The sequence below is a fragment of the Marmota flaviventris genome, chromosome 5 (assembly GCF_047511675.1).
Source record: "Marmota flaviventris isolate mMarFla1 chromosome 5, mMarFla1.hap1, whole genome shotgun sequence".
In the NCBI taxonomy this organism is placed as follows: Eukaryota; Metazoa; Chordata; class Mammalia; order Rodentia; family Sciuridae; genus Marmota; species Marmota flaviventris.
The window spans coordinates 67,302,261-67,323,897 of NC_092502.1; positions in this window are offsets into that span (position 1 = coordinate 67,302,261).

Below are 21,637 nucleotides of genomic sequence, written 5' to 3' on the forward strand. Positions count from 1 at the left end.
TTCAGACCAATATCTCTAATGAATATAGATGCAAAAATTCTCAATAAAATTTTGGCAAATGGAATACAAAAACATTAAAAAGATAGTGTACCACAATCAAGTGGGGTTCATTCCAGGGATACAAGGTTAGTTCAACATACAGAAATCAATAAATGTAATTCATCACATCAATAGACTTAAAGATAAAAACCATATGATCATCTCAATATATGCAGAAAAAGTACTCAACAAAATACAGCACACTTTCATGTTCAAAACACTAGAGAACATTGGGTTTTTAACAAAGTGTAAAGGCTGTTCAGTGGAGAAAGGGTATTGTTTTCACTAAATGGTGCAGACTACAAACAAAAAATTAAGTCAAAATAGATTACAGATCTAAATATAAAATGTAATGGTATAAAACTTCTAGGAAAAAAAAAACAAGAGAAAATCTTTTTGACTTTGGGTTAACTTTATACAACAATTGTGTTGTATAATTTTATATACCATAAAAGAAGCACAAATAATAAATTAGACTTTATCAAATGAAAACCTTGTGCTCTAAAAAAAAATCTTTATTAATAGAAAGAAAAGACAGGCCACAGACTGGGAGAAAATGTTGAAAATTTTGTATCTTATAGAACACTTATAGCCAGGAAAAATAAAGAACTCTCAAAACTTGATAATAAGACAAACAGTCCCATTTTGAAACTTGGAAACATATTTGAAAATGCACATCACTAAAATGATAAATGTTTTCAAATAACCATATATTAAAAGAAATTTAATATATTGAACATAGTAGTCACTAAGGAAATGCAATTAAAAACCACAATGAGATATGACCATATACAGATCAGAATGACTTAAATTTAAAGACTATTAGAAGTACTGATGAGGGTAAAAGAACCATCACTCTCATGCTCTTCTGGCATGCATGTAAAATTGTGTACCCACTTTGAAAAACAGTTTGGCACCCTAAGTTAAACACACACCTACTGTATGTTTTCTTAAGTTAAACATACACCTACAGCATGACTCAGCCACTTCACTCCTGGACCTTTACCCAAGAGAAAAAAAGCATATGTTCTTGCAAAGACTTGAACACGAGTGTTCATATACTCTTTATTTGCAATAACCCAAAGCTGGAAACAACCCAATGTTCTACAATGAACAAATCATGGTACGTTCATACAGTGGATTACTAACCAGATAGACACAATAATGTGGATGAATCTTAAAATAAGTATGCTAAATGAAAGTCACCACACATATACCACAAAGAAGGTACCTCACTTATATAAAACTCTCAAAAGTGAACATTAACCTCTAATGACTGAAAGAACACTTGGGGATGAGGGGGAAACAGGTATGGGAAGAAGGGGCTACAATAGGTCACAAGGAAGTTTTGGGGAGTGATGGAAATATTCATTATCTTGATCATAATCATGGTTTTATGGATATACACATCAAAACTTTGCAAATTGTACACTTTCAATATATGCAGTTTGTTTTATGTCAATCAGATGTCAATAAAGCTGTTAAGGATGTCCTGTTGCCTGATGACTGAGGTCTCTTCTCCATAATAAAAGGCAGACAAGCTCAGATTAGAAAGTATTAATTCTCTGTACAGAGAATTAAATCTTGATGCACCAAGAGGGACTGTAAGAGAATTCAGAAAAGAATAAATTTCACCTCCATGATTCAATGTTGTTGGATGCCACCCATGAATCACTATAAACCACTCCATCTACTAGTAACACATGCATCACCCACTGTGGGAAACAAATTCACCAGGAGAACCATTGTATGAGTACAGAGAGTATTATGAGCGGGTTTTGGATAATAAATCTTGAATTGAAACTTGTGTCTGTAGCCTTCCTTCATTTTGATGCAACAAGAATTCTAGACCACTGTTGCTTAAGTGAGGAACCCAAGGTACCTTCTCAGATTCCTACTGAGCCATCTTGAGTGATTATGACTCCCTAGAGTTTCTTTATACTGTAAAATTCTGCAGATATCAACAATCCATTGGATGTTCTGGCTTCATTCCCCAAGCCAGGATGCAATGCTTGGTTTCAAAGTAAGATCACAGTAAACTGTGAAAATATATAAAATGTATTTGTAAAAGAAATGGAGGTCAAATGAGACAGACAAGAGAAGAGAATGACCATGAGAAGGACTCTAGTAAAATCATAAAGGCCAACTCTCCCCCAGTCTGTTGCTGCCTTGAAAATCCACAAGGTATGCACCCATGCAAAATGGAATTTCAACCTAGGTCACTGGGCTTCATTCCAGCTGTAGAAGGAAAGTGGTCTCTCCAAGCACAGGAAGCCAGCACTCCTCAAAAGATGACTTGAAAGCGGGAATCACAGCACATGTGGGGCAACGCAGGTCAGTGTAAACAGGAAAACTGTCTGAGGCTGAGAAGTTGTAAGATGGGATGAGCTCTACAGACTTCTTTGAGCTATGGTGCTCAGAATTGCTTGTCTTATAAAGATAGAAAATTGCACATGTTGTATTAGTTTTCTACTGATGCTATAAAAATTGACCAGAATCAGTGCCTTCAAACAACATAAATTTCTTATCTTATAGCCTGGAGATCAAAAGACACAGGAGTCCTGGGCTAAAACTTTGGTGTTAGAAGAGCTGCATTCCTTTCTGGAGGATCCAGGGAAGAGTCTGCTTCCTTGTCTTCTCCCACATCTGAGTGCCTGCATGCCTTGCTTGTGGCACCTTCTTCCATCTCCAAAGCCAACAATGGCGAGCTGAGAGCTCCTCATATGCACCACTCTAATCTTCTTCCGTCATCAGTTCTCCCCTTGACTGTATTCTGCCTCCCTCTTCCACTTTTGAGGGACTTTGTGATTACAATGGACTTAGGCAGATAATACATGACATCCCTATCTCAAGATGCTTAATTTAAATCATATATCCATGGGCTTCTGGGATTAGGAAGTGAATATCTTTGGAGGTCATTATTCTATTTTTCATAATCATGGAGTCATTTGTATGGACAGGGGGAAAGAATCATCTAAGGATGCTACAAAAGGATTCCTGAGGCAGGAAGAAAAGCAAACCCCTTCATGGTGTCCTCCAGAAAGGGTAAGAGCATCAGGCAAGTGGCATAGTATTCTTGTCAGGGGGGCTTGGAGTTTAATTAGGAAATCATGGAGAAAATGGGAGTTGAATTTGGATTGAGAATTAAAAAGAAGAGAAGGCTGCTATGAGGCACACGCCTTTTCAAAATTTTCATCACAAACAGAAGTGTCTTGGCCTTCCCTAGCCTGTGTTACAAAATTTACCAAAAGTCAGTTCATTTGATGGGGCCATGCTATTCAGGTAAAGACAGTGTGGTCAAGAGACTGCCTGAGAGCTGATTTAAGGGTGGATTTTGACCAGCCTTGGTCATTGGTCCATGATGAAAACTCAGCCCCCTCAGGACCACATTCCCCCTAATTCATCAATGAAATGCCAAAGGAACTGTATTCTCCACTTACCATTTAGATTTGGGGCCTATGAAAATGCATATTTTCTCAGGGTGTGACAGCACAGCACGTGGAGCTGTCATCTTATAAAGAAAACCTATCTGATTTCACCAGCCCCTTGCCCCAGAGAGGAGGGATTATAAATCTCTCACATTTCAAAACACTGCTGGCTTCATATTTACTAGCAAATGGTGTCACTGTGACTTCGAAAGTTACACACCTGGTGAACCGCTGTCCTTCCTCTGTGCTGAATTTGTAGGCCAAGCCAGACTCCCTCTAAAGCTAGGTACCTAGTTTTGTCTTCCCACTCTTTTAGTGGAGCCTAACCACATTCTCACTCCAAGTTCCAAGGTCTGGAGCCAGTGGAACATGATCCTAAGAACTGGGGAAAGTGTTCCATCTTGGCTTTACCAGGCATCAGTATCTCCTGTGTCATCTCACCTTTTCCACCCTTACTCTTCCCTTGAGACTCTTCAAAGATGCCAACTCTAAACCCACACAAACCGTCCCCCCCCCCCATACACACACACACACACACTGCCAAATTTCCCCCCATACAACGTAGCTGTGAGACCCTGAACAAGGGGCAAGTTGCTTACCTTTTCTGTCTTTTAGTTTCCTCAGTTCTAAAATCAAAATATTGTGAGATATATATATATCTTATGGAATTGTGATTAGGATTAAATGAATTTATATGAATTTACATCTGAAAGGCAATTAGAATGGGTGTCTTGTCAGTACAAAGTAAACAATAAATGTTTGTTTATTTATTTGTTAGGAACCCTTTTGGCTTCCATAACTCCTTTCTCTCTCCTTCATGAGGCTATGGTTCCTTAAGGACGGAAGCAATGTCATGCCTATCATTTTATCCCTAGCATTGAGTTAGTTCCTGACACCCAGGCACTCAAAGAATATTGAATGAATAAATAGGTCACTAGATGAGAAATCTACAGTGGTCTACATTCAAAGTCAGGTAATATGAGATGGGCTACATCTGAAGTCAAATTGTTGTGTAAAAAGACTAAGTACAGCATTTTTTATTATAGACAAATAGTAGAGTAAGAGGAAACATACCAGATTGTTGTCCTTGGCAGGTGAAACCATATATAAAATGTACCTCCTTCTTTCTGCTTTTCTGTGTGTGTGTGTGTGTGTGTGTGTGTTTTATATAATGAGAGGATAAAAGGAGCAGATTGGGTACATATCAAGGCCTTCAGTGTGTACAAAGGACTGAGCCCTGCTCTACTCTAAGAGATGCAGGAGTTACATTCGTGAAGATGACACTGACTGCAATAACAGATGAACTTGGAAATCCTGGTATCTTTATGTGATAAAAATTTTTTTCTTGCTCATGTGTTTAGAAGTATACCTGTGTTTGCATGTACTCCATGCAGTCTTTCAGGAACCCAGTCCCATGGGGGCTCTGCCATCAACACAGCATTCTCAGATCACCCTGGTCTTGGCATCTGGCTAGTGGACTGAGGGAAAGAGGACATGTGGAGGCTGGTATGGAAGGCAGCACATGGAGACCTCTCTTCTGCCCGTATGCCCAGATCTGAATTCAGTAGCACTGCCTCACCCAGCAATAGAGACTCAGGAATAGTCTAGCCGTGTGTCCCAACAGAAGGGGAAATGAGTTTTGTGTACAGGCGGACAGGGAGTTAGCCTGCCTCCCTGAATCTCTCCAACACAACTCTGTTGACCCAACAGAGACCTCCTGACTGTGCTCCCCTTCTCAGTTATCTCCTCCTTGTCCTGCTGCCAAAGTGACTGTTCTAAAAGAAACTGCATACACTTACCTTCCTTAGCTCCTGATCACTTATTGAAAAGAGATCAATTCTCTGGAAGATAAATCTCAGCCCATAAACTCAAGTGCACAATAATATTTCTATCTATGATTAACTTCAATTTCAATCTATGCTCACCTCCTGTGACATATTAGAAATGTAACCTGATTTGAAGGCTTGCCCCCACCTAATCTGAGGTGAAGTCTAAGTCCTGGAGGGCATCACACAGCACCAAGGCTTTAGCTGGGCATATGATTCTCAGTGGTAGTCTTAGAAGGGCTTTCTGGGAAAAAAAAAAAAAAAAAAACCCAAAGGATTTCCTGTCCTTAGAACACTCCAGGAAACCACATCTTGAGACTCTCATTCAAAGAGTAAAAAGAGACAAACCAAGCCTGGCAATACAAAAAAAAAAAAAAAAACTAAAAAATAACAAAATGAGTTGTGATTGTGGGCACGGAGGTAAGAAAATCATTAAAAAAGAACTCATGGGAAAAGCTGAAATCTCTTGCACATCTATCTTTATAGAATAGAAGATCAACCTCAGAAAAGAATGTAGCTAGGAAGCTAACACAGTGCAAAAACAAGCAATAGCGTGTGTTTAAATGTTTTTTATTAGTAAATTTAAAAATCCTTATTTATAGTTAAGCATCATATTTACACATCTGTACAGTTCCATCCAACCCAAACACAACTTGCACTTTAACTTTTAAGCATGGAAAATGATTCCAGCAAATGATATGAAGATATATCTGCTTTACTAAATTATGGTCAAATATATGAAGGAAGGGGATGGATACACAACTATTAAGTAACAAGCTGGGGCCAGACTTTCATACCCGCTTGCAGCTAAAACAATGTGGATGTCCAACAACACTGGCATGCTTTATGCATAGCTTCAGAAGATAGTTGTCTTTCGAGTTACTAGAAAACAAGATGTCAAAGCATAAAGCAAGAGTCAACAGCTTAATGTTTCCTTGTATTCCGAACACCCTTTGCCAACTTCTAACCAGAATCATCACTCACTTCTTGAGCTCCATATTTCTCTATGGGTTATGGGTTGGATATGAGATGTTCCCCCAACATCTTCTGCATTAATAGCAGGAATGTTCAGAGATAAAGTTTTTGGATTGTGAGAGTTGTAACCTAATTAGTCCATCCAAATTCTAACTACCTGGGTGGTAACTGTAAGCAGGTGGGGTGGAGCTGAAGGAGGTGGGTCAGCCCTGGAAGGGTGCAGCATCCCTGTGGTTCTTCCCCTCTCCCTTTCTCTGCTTCCTTAGGGGAGAAGCTTTCCTCTACTAAACCCTTTCTCCATGATGTGCTGCCTCAACTTGGGCCCAGAGCAATGGAATCAGCTGTCAATGGATTTCAGAGACTTCTGAAACTATGAGCCCCGAATAAACTTTCTCTCCCCAAAGTTGTTCTCGTCGGGTCTTTTGGTCACAGCTACACAAAGCCAACTGAAACACCATGGTAATGCTGTCTTCTGCACACACACTTATGGTAGTGTTCACTTCAAAGGGTTAAGAGATTCCTGGCTGTGTTTGAAGGCATTTCCAGAAGAGATGAAAATTTGAATCAGTAGAAGATCTGACCTCAACAATGACCAGTCAATTGAGGGCCTAAAGGAACACAAAGGCAGGAGAAATGTGAATTTGTTTTCTGCTAGAGCTGGGACATCCATTCTGCTGTCCTTGGGCATGGATCCTCCTGGTTCTCAGACTTTCAGATTTGGACTGAATTGTGTCTCTGGCTCTTTCAGGCTCTTTCAGACAGAAAATCAAGGGACTTCTTAGCCTCTAAATGATGTAAGCCAATTTTTCATAAAAAAAAATCTCTTTCCATCCATGTGTATCCTATTGGTTCTGTTTCCCTGGAGAATCCTGATAAATATACTTATAGGCCTAGGGCCTCCATGCACAGTTCCCTATCTCTAGTAATGACATTTCAGTTGCCTTTGGAAATGACGCCTCCTCAGCACATGGTGTCTTGGGAGGTCCTGGGTAGGGTGTGGTCATCCCTTGGTTGAGGAGAACACATGTGATCTGTAGACCACTCATAGTCCCTCTCCTGGAGATTCTGATCTGATCTTTGTGTGAGTAACACAAAGTTGAGAAGATAGTTGGAGCCAATTTATCCAGTGATGATACCCTAGGAGATAATTAGTGCTCTCTCCCAAAATAATCAGTGTTTCCCTAGTCCCCATTTTTCTGAGAACTGATTATTCAGCTTCCTTTTCAATTTGATGTGTCATCTCAGATCCTTCCAGTAAACTCCTTTTTTTGTCTAAATTTATTAAGATTGGTTTTGTTTACCTGCAGTCAACTTGAAACTAATAAAACATTCATTTCACAGTCTGATTGATTAATCTCCACTTAATTGACTTATTTATTTTGCAGTACGAGGGATAGAACCCAGGACCTGGGGCATACTAGGCAAGTGCTCTACCACTGAGTTATACCCACAACCTTAATTGCCTTTTTTACTAACCAAGTACAAACTAAGGCTTCAGCATACTACTGATCACTAACAATTGTATGCCTGACTCCAGTACCTCTATGCACTCCATTTAAGCTCTAAATTCACCAAGCATCATAGTATTTGTTCCCAAATCTGTTTATGCTATTTGTACATATTATAGCAATCATGCAATGTAATTAAATGTTAACCAACCCAGGAAATGCAAAAGCAAAACTCTTTGTGAAAACTGAGTTGAATGTTTGGAGTCTTGATAAAGGTAAGAAAGTAAAGAATGTTATAAATTTGTTGCATAGGTAAGAGGATTGTCAAATAATCGTACAAAATACTAAAGCTCTAGGAAGATTTTTTTTAAATCAGATTGCTTCTAATGCCTATTAAGTTCTTGCTCCCTGTTAAACAAATCAAAAGTAGGCATCACAGATAGTTTCTAATGAATAACTCCAATCAGTAGACGCCCCTCCCCCCCAAAAGCCCTTAGTCATATGAAAAAAATTGGAAAACAAATGAACATTTATAGTAAGCTAAAATATTTTAAGTTTATATTATTTCTTATGATTTCTTGGTTTAAATATTTTCTTCAATTTAAGTGAGTGATCAAATTGAATAGGAGGACCTTGTATAAAGAAATGAGGGAAACTACGTACTTGTATTTATTCATGTGTTAGTATTCAGTAGTACAGGCCCATTTTGAATCTAAGGATATTTTCCATTCTTTGCCTCTCAAAAGATAATAACTGCAAAATATCTGAGGATCACCTAGTTTTCATCTTTTCTTTACAAATTGAAAAATGGAGGCCCAACAGGGGAAGTGATTATGCTGAGTCACACAGTGGTTTACAGCAGAGGCTGGGATAATGACCCAGGAATCCTTAATGTATGAACTCATCCTGCAGCACAGGAATTTGATCCAAAGGATTTGATTCACTAATTTGTTTCTTGGTAGACATAGTTCAAATACAAAAAAAGAATTAAAACAACATGAAATAAATTATAAGGCCATTTTAGGAATAGTATGTAGTCAAAAAGATATGAAGCTTATTATTGAAAAGCAAAGGAAATAGTTATGAATTACTGTGGGAACCCTGAATAAATCAGAGTTAATTCAGGTGCAACATTTCAACCATCCAAATACTGATGAGGGGCTACACTCTCCCTGGTCTTTCTTCTTCTGTGTCATGTGGAGTCTCACATTCATAACTTACTTTACCTGATGCAGCTTTATAAACAAAGCAAAAGAGCTTCTTTTTACAGCCAATGCCCAGACCAGCAAGGTCTTCTCCTTAATTATCCCAGACACAAAGAGGTCCTTTACCCCAGAGTAGAAGAGAGTATGAAGGTTAGTTTTCAAGTAGGTCATGAAGGCTGAATTGGCTGGATCTACTTTCCACTAACTGTGAAAATTGAATTGGCAGTGTTTTTATCAGGACTGACAAAATTGAATGATGGTTTAGTGTTGGGTAGTCAAGGACAAGTAAAGGGTATCACCCACCTCTAACGAGAATGTACGCCATGGTAGATGTATATTGCAGGCTCAACCAACCCATCTTTCCTCCTCCTACCCCTTCTCTGAGGATAGTTGCCATATTTTGTCTCACTCCCCTCGCAAAGAAGGGCAGAACTGCCCAAAACCACAGCTTTGATTAGCTCAATTACTAGAGTTGGCCTGAATCTAATTTACTGTATTGTCCACTTCATTGACTGTGATAGACACAACAAAAATTTTGTAAGATTTCACTGAAGTTCACTGTTAAAGATGCAGTGATCTTATTTAATGAAACTACTCTATATATCTGATTTTTCTAATATTTTAGGGATCATAGCATTCCTGTAAGTAATTAGAATTCAGTAGAACTAAATGTTTGTTATAGAAAGATCAAAATACTTTACATAGTATTTGATTCTAAAGACTTCTTTGTGTAATTAAAGAGTGCCACATGTTAGCATTTGATCTTTCTTATTATCTCTCCCCTCAGTTAATAAGTTTTCAATTGAAAATCATCTCATGTGAAACTACAATGCATTAAGAGAAACAATCAAATGTTTGATATTCTTCATTAATTGTTTGAGAAGGCAGAGACTCTATTATGCAATTTATTGAGTATTTATCATATGCAACTTTATTTTACTAATAAGAGCAATGGACGAGTTGATTTTTTTTTCCTGGAAAGTACTCAATAAACTCATGGTCCGAAGGACCTTTGGGTACAATCAGCTTTGGTTTGCAAGTGCAGACACACTTCCTATTCTTGGGAATCACACTCCTGTCCCTTGCAGTAGAATTGGAAGGTTGGGCAGGATCTTCCCTAATGATCTTTCATAGCCTTGACTTTGTAAAGAAGGATAGGCTCTGGATTCCACAGTATTTGGTTTTGAGTCCTTGACCTACCACTCACTTACTGAATGACATTAGACAAGTCCCTCTTCAGGCATCAGTTTTCTCACCTGTTAAATGGGAATAATTGAATTATTAAACTCATGACTGTGAAGATTAAATGGGATAATGCATGTCCTTGGGCCAGTGCTTGTCATATGGTGAGTGCCACCCTAACAACAAATAATATCCTAGCCCTGAAGTAAATACAGTTCATTAAAAGGAAGTCTTACGCATTGAGAAGGAGCCCAGACTGCTGGTCCCAATTCTGCAGTTAGCTCACTTTGACCCTGAGCAAGTTGGTCTTACAAGGCCCTTGATTTTGCATCTGTAAATGAGTGGGTTGGCCTGGAATTGTTGATGCCTAAAATCTATTAATTTATAACCTAGAGGTGAGACTTGAGTGCTCCAGGCAATTCCAAAGTGTACTTTTCCATCTAGGTTAGCTCACTTCAGGCCAAGGATGTGGGTTAAAGTGAACAGCTCTTTCACATTGTCTAGAGCAACGTGAAAGTTAATTACAGATAATATAACACTTCTCATGGTTCTATAGAGAGAAACATTACTCTAAGGAGGAAAAGCGTGGGAGAAATATTGGACCTTTCTCTTCCTGTCCCCTCCCTCTTCTTTCTCTTCCTGTCCCCTCCCTCTTCTTCCTCTTTCTGCCCCCTGAGAAGTTGAGTGAGCTAGGGAGAAAGGACTGGGTTGTGGGGCTCAGCATCTCCTGCATCAACAGCCTTGCCCCAAGAACTTGCTCAGCGGCCTGCCTCCTAAGAGGCTACAGCTGCCTTCCTCTTCCCCGGCTGGGTAGGTGGGCTTAATTCAGAAAGAAAAGTGTTGGCAGTTGCAGGTCCAAGCTGCTCCAGCTCAACTACATCAGTAATCCTGGTGTTTGGATCTTTCGCTATCTCTTTTCCAGCGATATATTTCTCAATGAGGTCTAAACCCAGAAGAGGAAGTGAGCCGTTATTTATGTGATCCCCAAAGTCCCAATAAATATCTGCGGGTCTATTTGAATTGCTTAGAAGAAAAATGCTCAAGCCCAGTAAGTCTTGTTTACACGGTGATGCAATTCCCTCACCAGGCCAGACCGCAAGGATCCAAATTTTCCAAGGACCTATAAAAGAGTATTCCTGGTTAAAAGGTGCGACTCTTCAGACTCCAGCGGCCTTGCCACTGTTTTCTGAGCCAAACCTCCCTGGTTGTGGACTTTTTCATTGGAATGTGACTGCCTCTATAGTTCCAGCCTGCCTCAGCTAAAAGGTTCTCTGTTCCAGCTCTGAAATCCCGAGAAACTATCCATCTTGTTCTTATTTAAACATTCTGGCCCCTAAATAACTTGCAGGATGAAAGAGGGTCTTATTCGGCTCTGCTTAGGCGATTTTGCATGGCTACAAGCACCTTTTCTCTCTGTTCATCTTCAGCTCTCCCTACAGAGCATTAATCAGAAAAAAATTTCTCTTTCCTGCCATCACATTAGCTAGTTGAGCATATCAAAGTTCCCCAGCAGTGGAGGTGATTGCAGACATCATTGCCAGAGGAATTATATGCCCTTCCACTCTTTCTGCTGGTCCTTGCAAGTGGGTTGAGATAGATTTGAAATTTTCTCCTAAGGAACATAGTAAGCTATCCAGATAATAAAAATAGAGCCAGTGTTTGTTTCCTTATAGGACAAATGAATGCCGAGTTTGTGTATAATAGTTATGTGTGAACCAATGAGATGCCTCTACCATGGATGAAACACAGGTCTATAGAATTTAGGTCTCTTCTTGCCACCCCGGTGACACAGGTTATCTGATAGTAATGAAGATATACATCTTTGAGCTACAGCTGATGGCCCTGCCAGGCATCCATTGATTTCACAAATGGCTTCTATTCCAGATTGTAAAAGGAACTGATAAGCCATTTCCTCTAATCACCACAGCACTTCAGGCAGAGCTGAGCCCTCTTTCATATCGATCTACCCTCTTCACTTCTGGCCCCCATGCCAGCCCTAGGCGAGGCAGAAATTTCCTTTACAACACTTCAAAACCCTCCAAACAATTCTGGTGAGGTCCAAAGCAGTGTGATTCTTCCCCTGGATTTTATTTTTCATAGCACAAAGACTCTTGTATCAGCTGTGGTCAAGAAGGATGATTAGATGGCGAGAGCCAAGGAGTAGGTGTCTGCCTCTCGTGCATTTTTAAAAAACAGGGAGCTCACACTCTACTTCTTCAAGAATTATATTCCCCTGAGAACACCAGCCAGCACTGCAGATGAAGCAACTAGGAATGATGTCTGGGTAAAGAAATGCTTCATTTGGGTTGTTTTTATTTAGATAGTATTCTAGCATTTATCCTAAAATATTAAAAAGCAATAAATTATTGCAGATGAGTTGTGGTTTTAAAATATTTTCTTCCATGAAACTGGATTGATATTGCTTTTTCAGGGTTATTAACATATGTGCAGTTGTGGGGCGGGCAGTACCTCCAAAAAGCCACATATGAAACCAAATCCAGAGCTAGCAAAGTAGCTTCCCAGGTACAGAAAGGCCTGGAGAGCCCCTATGACCAAAGGGAATTTAGTTGCTGGAGACCAGTGACCAGAAGAGTAAGTATCTGGGATAATTTCAGTGAAAAAAATAACTAATATTTGCAAAGGAAATATAACAAATGCTAATGTACCCACCACTCATAATGAACCATATGTTTCAATATTTATTTCAAGATTTCTTTTATTTAAAGAAGTAGACATACATTACAAAGAAAGTTGACATCTCCTCTTCTCCTCATCCTTTTACCTCTCTCCAATCCCAGAACATGAACTCTCACTCTAAATATAGAGTATGTCTGATCCATGGAATGCAGGCCATCACAAGACCTCTTTGGGGTGCTCAGGTTTCTCTTTTAAAGGAAAGTCTGTGAAAGGTGTCTACAGGAAGGTATGTGGATGACCCCTGCCTGCTGAACTCAGTTCTTTGATCCAGGTGACAGGATGTTTATGGTGGCCTGGTCTCTCCAGGATCCTCAGGTGGACATTGCGTCTTCTATCTAATGTTCAGAATGTGCCTTATAAGCTTCTTAAAATACATCTCTCTCTCTTTGCTTTATCTAATCTGAAAATACAATGAGTACTCTAACAGTGCACCTAAGCTTTAATCAAAATGAGGCAATTTTCACAAATGAGTGAATTTACAGTAACTCTCAGATTTGTAGATTTCTCAGAAATTTGGGAGTGACAGACTGGAGGAAAACCCAGATCTAAGGAATAAGAGATTATGTAGCTTTTCAGTCTGTAGCTACAGGGGTTTTTCCTTCCCATGTGTCTCTTGTCTACTCATCTTTAATCCTACTATGTTACCTCACTGTGAGTGTGCACATTGACATATGTCCATATATGCTGTACAGCATTACCATGTGCACCCTTTTAAACTTAAATAAATGGTACCAAAAGGTAACTTGCTTTTTGTCCTGCAATATTGTTTGCAAGATCCATCATAGGAGAATATTCATTTATTTTAGTATTACACAACATTCCCTCTTCATCAGCACATCACAATTATCTAATCCCCACTCTCCTACTGATGAACATCTGAATTATTTCCAATTTCTTGTTATTAAAAAAAAATGCCGCAAAGGACATTCTTTGGTATGTCTTTCTGTTATCTTCACTAGGATAGAAATGCAGGAGCTGAACTGAGGGTCTTAGGGCATGTGGGTGTTTTTAACTCTGTTTAACATTACCAAACTGCTTTCCAAAGTGATCATATCAATTGGCACTCCTATTGTCAGTGATTAGGAGTTCTCTTTTCCCCACCCAAACTTCATATTAAGAAACTTTTTAAACTCTGCCAATTTTATGGTTATGAAATGTCATCTGTTTTTTATTTATTTATTTTATTTTTTTAGTTGTAGATGGACACAAGAACTTTATTTTATTTATTTATTTTTATGTGATTCTGAGGATTGAATCCCATGTCTCACATGGGCTAGGCAAGCACTCTACCACTGAGCCACAACCCCAGCCCTTGTCATCTTGTTTTTAAAACTTTTTATCTCTGGGTATTGGTAAGGCTAAGAATCTTTTTATATGCTTATTGGCCTCTTCTGTGAAATTTCTCATATGTTCTGATTATTCTCTATGGTTGTCTTTATCTTATTGATTTGTAAGCTCCTTGGGTAGATCGTTTACTAATCTTTTTTTCCCTTGTCTCTTTCAAATGTACAAACTCCACCATGCACTTGCCTTAAAAATTAATTGAGAGAGGCAATCCACATGCTCAGTTTTATGTTTTTTCTTTTAGCACTAAAGTTTAATCTAAAGAATTCATGGGACAGTGAAATTAAGAAATATCCTTGTCTGGACATGAGGGTGCTCAGGAGAATCCACAGATGATGGAAGAAAGGTAAAATCTGTCATATGCTCTCTGGAGTAGAAAGTGACATCCTAACAAGAATAGGTTTCCTCAGAAAATGTTTAGGATTTTGACTTTCACTCTTCCAAGCGGTAATCAGCTTTGCTCTGAGAATTGTTCTTTGTAACTGGCTGCTGATCACAACATGTATATGGTTAGCTTTTCCTTTAAAGAAGGGAAGGCCACTGCTATCCACTAACCTATAATCATGACCATAACCATGCTATAAAGGATAGTCCACCCTGAAGTCTGCTGTTGCAGAATTAGAACACTGGGTTTCCCTAAGCAATGTCCCCATTGCATTTGTTAGACTCATTATCAGAAGTGTTACTGTAAAAAAGCTGTAGTTCTAGAAAATTTTGAGGTCTTTTGTTGTTGTTGTTGATGATGATGATGATGAGACAGATCATTCTGCTTATAATTATAGGATGGCAATTCAATGACAATTAAATTCAACAAATATTTTTTTAAGTTACGAGGCAGAACCTACCCACACCCCTTAAGTGGAGGAGGAGGTATTGGATTTGATTTCTTTTCCTGTCCAATGGTCGGAAGAGGAAATAGAGAACTTGCATTAGAACTGCTTCCCTGCTCTGGATGACAAGTTTTCCAAGCAGCTCTTCTGGGAAGGTTAAAGATAAGTGCAGCTCCATTAAAGGAAAGGCCCCAGTGACTGGCATTGCCTTCCAAGGTACTGGACAGCAGTACAGAGTGAGGACATGGACACACAGAGTAGGGGACAGCTGGACACAGCTGTTTTAATAGCCAGGGGAAAATCAATCCAGGTTCCAGGGACTCACAAACACAGGGAAGAAATGGTCCAGATACAAAGTGGTTCTTCTAGACCTTCTCAGCCGGACATCTTTCTCCATTCCCAACTGGCTGGTGGAATCACTAAACTCCAACCAAAACATCAAGGACACTATCCTAACATAACTTAGGGACATTAGGAATTAAGGACCCACACAGAACTTGGCCCCCTGTTTCAGATTTAATATCAGCCTTAAATCAATCTCTTCATGTGCAGGGATGTAGAAACAACACAGAGTCTATGGAAAGATTGTGCAAAACAAAGGTAGATAACACTGTAATTAAGGAATGGAGAAAGAGCATCCACTTGAAAAAAACATCATATTAAAACAGAACCAAATTCAAACAGTACTCACTATCTGACCATATCAAAATTCAATAAGACAGCCTCTGAAACAAAGGAGAAAGATTGGATCACAGTCTTATGCTGAAAAATAAAGGGAACTGGGTAGATAGTGAGAAATAAGAAGAAATTAATATCACTATAATTAAAATTTTAAACTGTATCATAGTAAATAAAGAGTAGAATACCTACTGTAGAAACTGAATTAGTTGTGTACAGGAAGAAATGGAGGGACTCTCCCAGATTGAAAAGACAGATGAAAACGAGAAAAAAGAAGGTAGCATCAAAATAAAAGTTAAACATCACAGAAAATACTTCCCTTACAGATCAGATGTGCTCATCACATAGCAAATAAAATTGTTAAAATGAAATCAGCACTTAATCAGATCCTTGTTAAATGTTGGACTTTCAAGTGTAAAATAATTTCCCATACTTTAGAAAGTGGGGTTGAGTTCCATAAGGCACTCATATAAAGCAGGAAATCACCTCAGACACTTTCTGCACCACATTGAAAGCCAAATAATATGAAAACAAACTAAAATATAATGTCTAAGATAATATGATTAGAATAAAATTTAAAAATCCCACAGATTTCTGAAGATGAAAGTCTTCAGGACCAAAAGAGAGAAATATACACAAAGAACCTAAGAATGAGTAAGTTATTTAACAAGAAGGTAATAAGAAATATTAATGCCATTTCAATGTGGAATTGTTTCTGTAATTATTTTGTTTGTATTATTACAAAAGGGGATGAAAAATCTAACAATTCTGAAAAAAAATTAAATGTATCATAATTTACAATCATAAATTGAGTCAGGTCTCAGAATATATAAAGACAAGAAGGACATGGGAGTAGTCAGAGAAATTAGTGGATTTCTGAATAAATTACAAGATTTCATACCTGATGTTGATAAACATACTTTATTAAATTTAAGGATATTAGGAAAATTCATATCAAGATGTATGGCATTTAGATTATAGGGAAAAATGTTAAGGTGAATGATGGTTTCTGTTTACCATTAACCCTGACCCATCAGAACTCTACTATAATTAAGAGCGTTAAGTCACACTATATATTTTGATGTGGAAACCACAATTGGGAGCTTTCATTTCAACATGTGTATATGAAACCACAAATAGATCCCCTCCTCTTGTTGTGAAGGGAGCTTCTAATTCTCTATTCTAAATCACTCTGCTGGGATGTCCTGTCTTTCTCTCCTAATAAATTTTCACACATTCTGTCCTTGCAGGTCTATGTCTATGTGCAATGTTAGTTGAAACTTTCAGATTTTTTTTAAAAATTATATCATTGGTGTAGGAAAGGAAGTGCTCTAAAACATAGGTTACTGATAATTTATGAAAATCATTTCATTCGGACAAAAGTGATACCCATCACTGCTATTTATAGAAGACAGAACAAGCCCCAAACTAAAGCTTTCATTTTTTTGTATAGTTTCAACTTATCTATTATTTTATTTTTTTGAATTTTTTATTTGTTCTTTTTAATTATATTTAGTAGAATGTATTTTGACACATTATACATACATGAAGTATGTATGTATATCCCATTCTTGTGGTTGTACATGATGTGGAGTTACATTGGTCGTGTATTCATGCATGAACATAGGAAAGTTATGTCTGATTCATTCCACTGTCTTTCCTATTCCCATCCCCCCTCCACTTCCCCCACTCTGCCCTGTCCAATCTGGTGAATCTCCCCTCCTCCCTCCTGCCCTGCCACCCCATGGCTATTGTGAGTCAGCCTCCGCATATCAGAGAGAACATTCAGCATCTGGATTTGGGGGATTGTCTAATTTCAGGTAGCATGATAGTCCCCAGTTCCATCCGTTTACTATCAAATGCTATAATTGCATTCTTCTTTATGGTTGAGTAATATTCCATCATGTATATATAACACGTTTTCTTTATCCATTCAACTGTTGAAGAGCATCTAGGTTGGTTCTATAGCTTAGCTATTGTGAATTGAGCTGCTATAAACATTGATGTGGCCACATCATTGGCACGCTGATTTTAAGTCCTTTGGGTATATGCCAAGGAGTGGGATAACTGTGTCAAATGGTGGTTCCATTCCAAGTTTTCTGAGGAATCTTCATACCAATTTATAGTCCCACTAGCAGTGTATGAGTGTAACTTTTTCCCCATATCCTCACCAACATTTATTGTTGCTCGTATTCTTGAGACAATGCAAGAAGGTTCAGAGAGGAAATGATTGGGTTATGAGAGCCTTAACAAAATCAGTGAATTAATCAACTGATGGGATTAATTCAGTGGTAACTGAAGGCAGGTGGGGTGTGGCTGGAGGAGGTGGGGCACTTGGGGCATGGCTTTGGGGTATACATTTTGTATCTGGTGAGTGGAGTTCTCTCTCTCTCTCTCTCTCTCTCTCTCTCTCTCTCTCTCCCCCCTCTCTCCCCCTCTCTCTCTCCCTCTCTCTCACTGCTTTCTGATCATCATGTGAGCTGCTTCCCTCCACCACACTCTTCCACCATGATGCCCTGCCTCACCTTGAATCCTGACAAATGGAGTCTGCTCTCTATGGACTGAGACCTCTCAAACTCCAAAACCCCAAATAAACTTTTCCTCCTCTGTAATTGTGCTGGTAGGGTCCTTTAAAAAAAAAAGCTAACTAAAACAGGGATAATTTGAGTTCTTCTTTTCCTATTCTTATCCATTTAATTTCTTTCTCCTGCCTACTTGCTCTGGCTAGAGTTTTCAGGACTATGTTGAATAGAAGTGGTGAAAGAGGGCATCCCTGTCTTGTTCCGATTTTTTGAGGGAATGATTTCAATTTTTCTCCATTTAGACTGATGTTGGCCTTGGGTTTAGCATAGATAGCTTTTACAATGTTGAGGTATGTTCCTACTATTCCTTGTTTTTTTAGTGTTTTCAATATGAATGGATGCTGTATTTTGTCAAATCCTTTTTCTGCATCTATTAACATAATCATATGATTCCTGTCTTTAAATCTATTGACATAATGAATTACATTTATTGATTTCCATATGTTGAACCAGTCTTGCATCCCTGGGATGAACCTCACTTGATCATGGTGCACTGTCTTTTTAATATGATTTTGCATGTAATACACCAGGATTTTATTAAGAATTTTTGCATCTATGTTCATCAGGGATATTGGTCTAAAATTTTCTTTCCTTGGTGTGTCTTTGTCCGGTTTTGGTATCAGGGTAATACTAGCTTCATAGAATGAGTTTAGAAGGGTTTCCTCCTTTTCTATCTCATGGGTAATTTGAGTAGGATTGGTGTTATTTCTTCTTTGAAGGTCTGATAGAACTCAGCTGAGAATGTGTCTGATCCTTGACTTTTCTTAATTGGTAGGCTTTTGATGCCATCTTCAATTTCATTGCTTGAAATTTACCTGTTTAAATTTTCTATGTCCTCCTGATTCAATTTGGGTAGGTCATATGTCTCTAGAAATTTTGTCAATATTTTCTATTTTATTAGAGTATAAATTTTCAAAGTAGTTTCTGATTATCATCTGTATTTTAGTAGTGCCCATTGTGATCTTTCCTTTTTCATCACAAATTTTAGTAATTTGAGTTTTCCCTCTTTCTTTTTAACTTGGCTACGGGTTTATAAGTTTCATTTATTTTTTCAAAGGATCAACTTTTTGTTTGTTGATTTTTTGGATTGTTTTTATTCTATTTCAATGTCATTGATTTCAGCTCTAATTTTAAACATTTTCTGTCATCTACTGCTTTTGGTGTTGATTTTTTTCTTTTATTTTCCCCTTGGGCTTTGAGATGTAATGTTAGGTAACTATTTGTTGACTTCTTCTTCTTTTAAAAAATGAACTCCATGCAATGAACTTTCCTCTTAGCACTGCCTTCATAATGTCCCGGAGATTTGGATATGTTATTTCACTATACTCATTTACCTCTATTTTTTTATTTCATCCCTGATTTCTTCTGCTATCCAATGGTCATTCATTAGCATATTATTTAGTCTCCAGATGTTAGAGTAGCTTCTATTTTTCACTTTAGCATTGATTTCTAATGTCATTCCACTATGACCTGATAGAAAATATTAAAAAAAAAGGGAGATAATACCTTTCATTCTAAGAGTTGCTTTGTGGCCTAAGATAAGATCTGTTTTAGAGAAGGATCCATGTGCTGTTGAGAAGAAAGTGTATTTAGTCATCAATAGATAAAAATTCTATATATGTCTGTTAAATCTAAATTATTAATTGTGATTTTTAGTTCTATAGCTTCTTTATTTAGTTTTTGTTTGGAGGATCTATCCAGTGGTGAGAGAGGTGTGTTAAAGTTACTGGTATTATTTTGTTGGTCTATTTTATTCTTGAAGTTGAGAAAGGTTTGTTTGATGTACATACATGCTCCATTATTTGAGTTATAAATATTTATGATTACTATGTCTTATTGATGTATAATTCCCTTGAGCAGTATGAAATGTCTTTCTTTGTCCCTTCTGATTAACTTTGGCTTGACATCCACTTTATCTGAGGATAGAAACTCCTGCTTGTTTATGAGATCCATGTGAATGATATGTTTTTCCCCATCCTTTTACCTTCAGTCTGTTGAAGCCTTTGCCTATGAGGTGAGTCTCTTGGGAACAGTATATTGTTGGATCTCGTTTTTTAATCCAATTTGCCAGTCTATGTCTTTTGATTGATGAGTATAAGCCATTTACATTCAATGTTATTATTGAGATATGATTTTGATTCCCTGTCATTTTGATTTATTTCTGGTTTTCAATTTGAATTACTTTCTCCTTTGGTTGACTATTCTTCTAGTGTAGTTCCTCCCTCTGTTGGTTTGCAGTTATATTTTTCATTTCTTCAGGAAATATTGTATCGAGTATGTTTGATAGAACAGGCTTTCTAGTTGTGAATTCTTTTAACTTTTGTTTATTATGGAAGAATAATTTTTATTTCATCATCAATTCTAAAGCTTAATTTTGCTGGGTATAATATTCTTGATTGGCATCCATTTTCATTCAGAGCTTGATATATATTATTCTAAAACCACTTAACTTTGAGGCTCCATCCTTGGGGTGGGGTTGCTAAGGTGAGAGAAGTTACCTATAGGCCTAACTCCTGGAAGGGGTGTGTAAGCTTAGGTAGGCTCCAGGCTCTTTGCTGGAAGCCTATTGGTGTGCCTAAATCAGTGCATCTTCAGGGCCCAGCATTTGCCAGTCCGTGCTGGAAGAGTGCACCCCAGGTTCTCCCCTGGGTTTCATTCTTGTGGTAGAGGAGCCAATTGTTAGTCCACTATATCACCTGCAGACCCCATGGTTTCCTGATCTTGGGTTCACTCTCCAAACTCAGTCCCTCCTACCCCTATCCTTTTGAATTCCCAGCCAGGTGAGTCTCTCCCAGCTGGTTTAGCAAGCACCTGGTTTAGAGGGGGAGGGGAGAGCCGGGTGGGTTTCTGCAACCCTTTGTCCCCTGTGAAAACCTCTCTCCACATTTGGTCTTCTCCTGGTCACTTAGGCACCACCAGACTCAGTTTTTCTGGGACTCAGCTCCCTCAGCTGCAGGTCCCCACACTGGGGCTATAAAATGTTTCCTTCCTCTGTCCTCAGCACACCACCAGGAGAGATGCAGTTTCTTCCCCTGCCACACACACACAAGGCTATTGTGCAGTGCGCCTTTCAGTGAGTTGGGTAGTCTCTTTGATCCCTCAACTCTCTGGACTCAGACATGCCTCCATCCTCCTAAAAATTCAGGTTCCTTTAATTCCCTTATCCCTCCACTGTGCTCCTGAAGGCACCGCTCTATGTTGTGTCTCCAGCTATGGCACTGGAGATTTCTTCCTTATTTTATTATATCCAATCTCCTGGGTCCCCGATCAGCTTTGAGTGTCCAGTATTAAATTCCAGTATAGAACCCACTTTTTTTTTATTCACCCACCTTGTTGAGAAGTCGCCAGCCTGCCTTCTTAGTTTCACTCCATGGAGCAGCCAGGAAAGCGACCTGCTCTATTC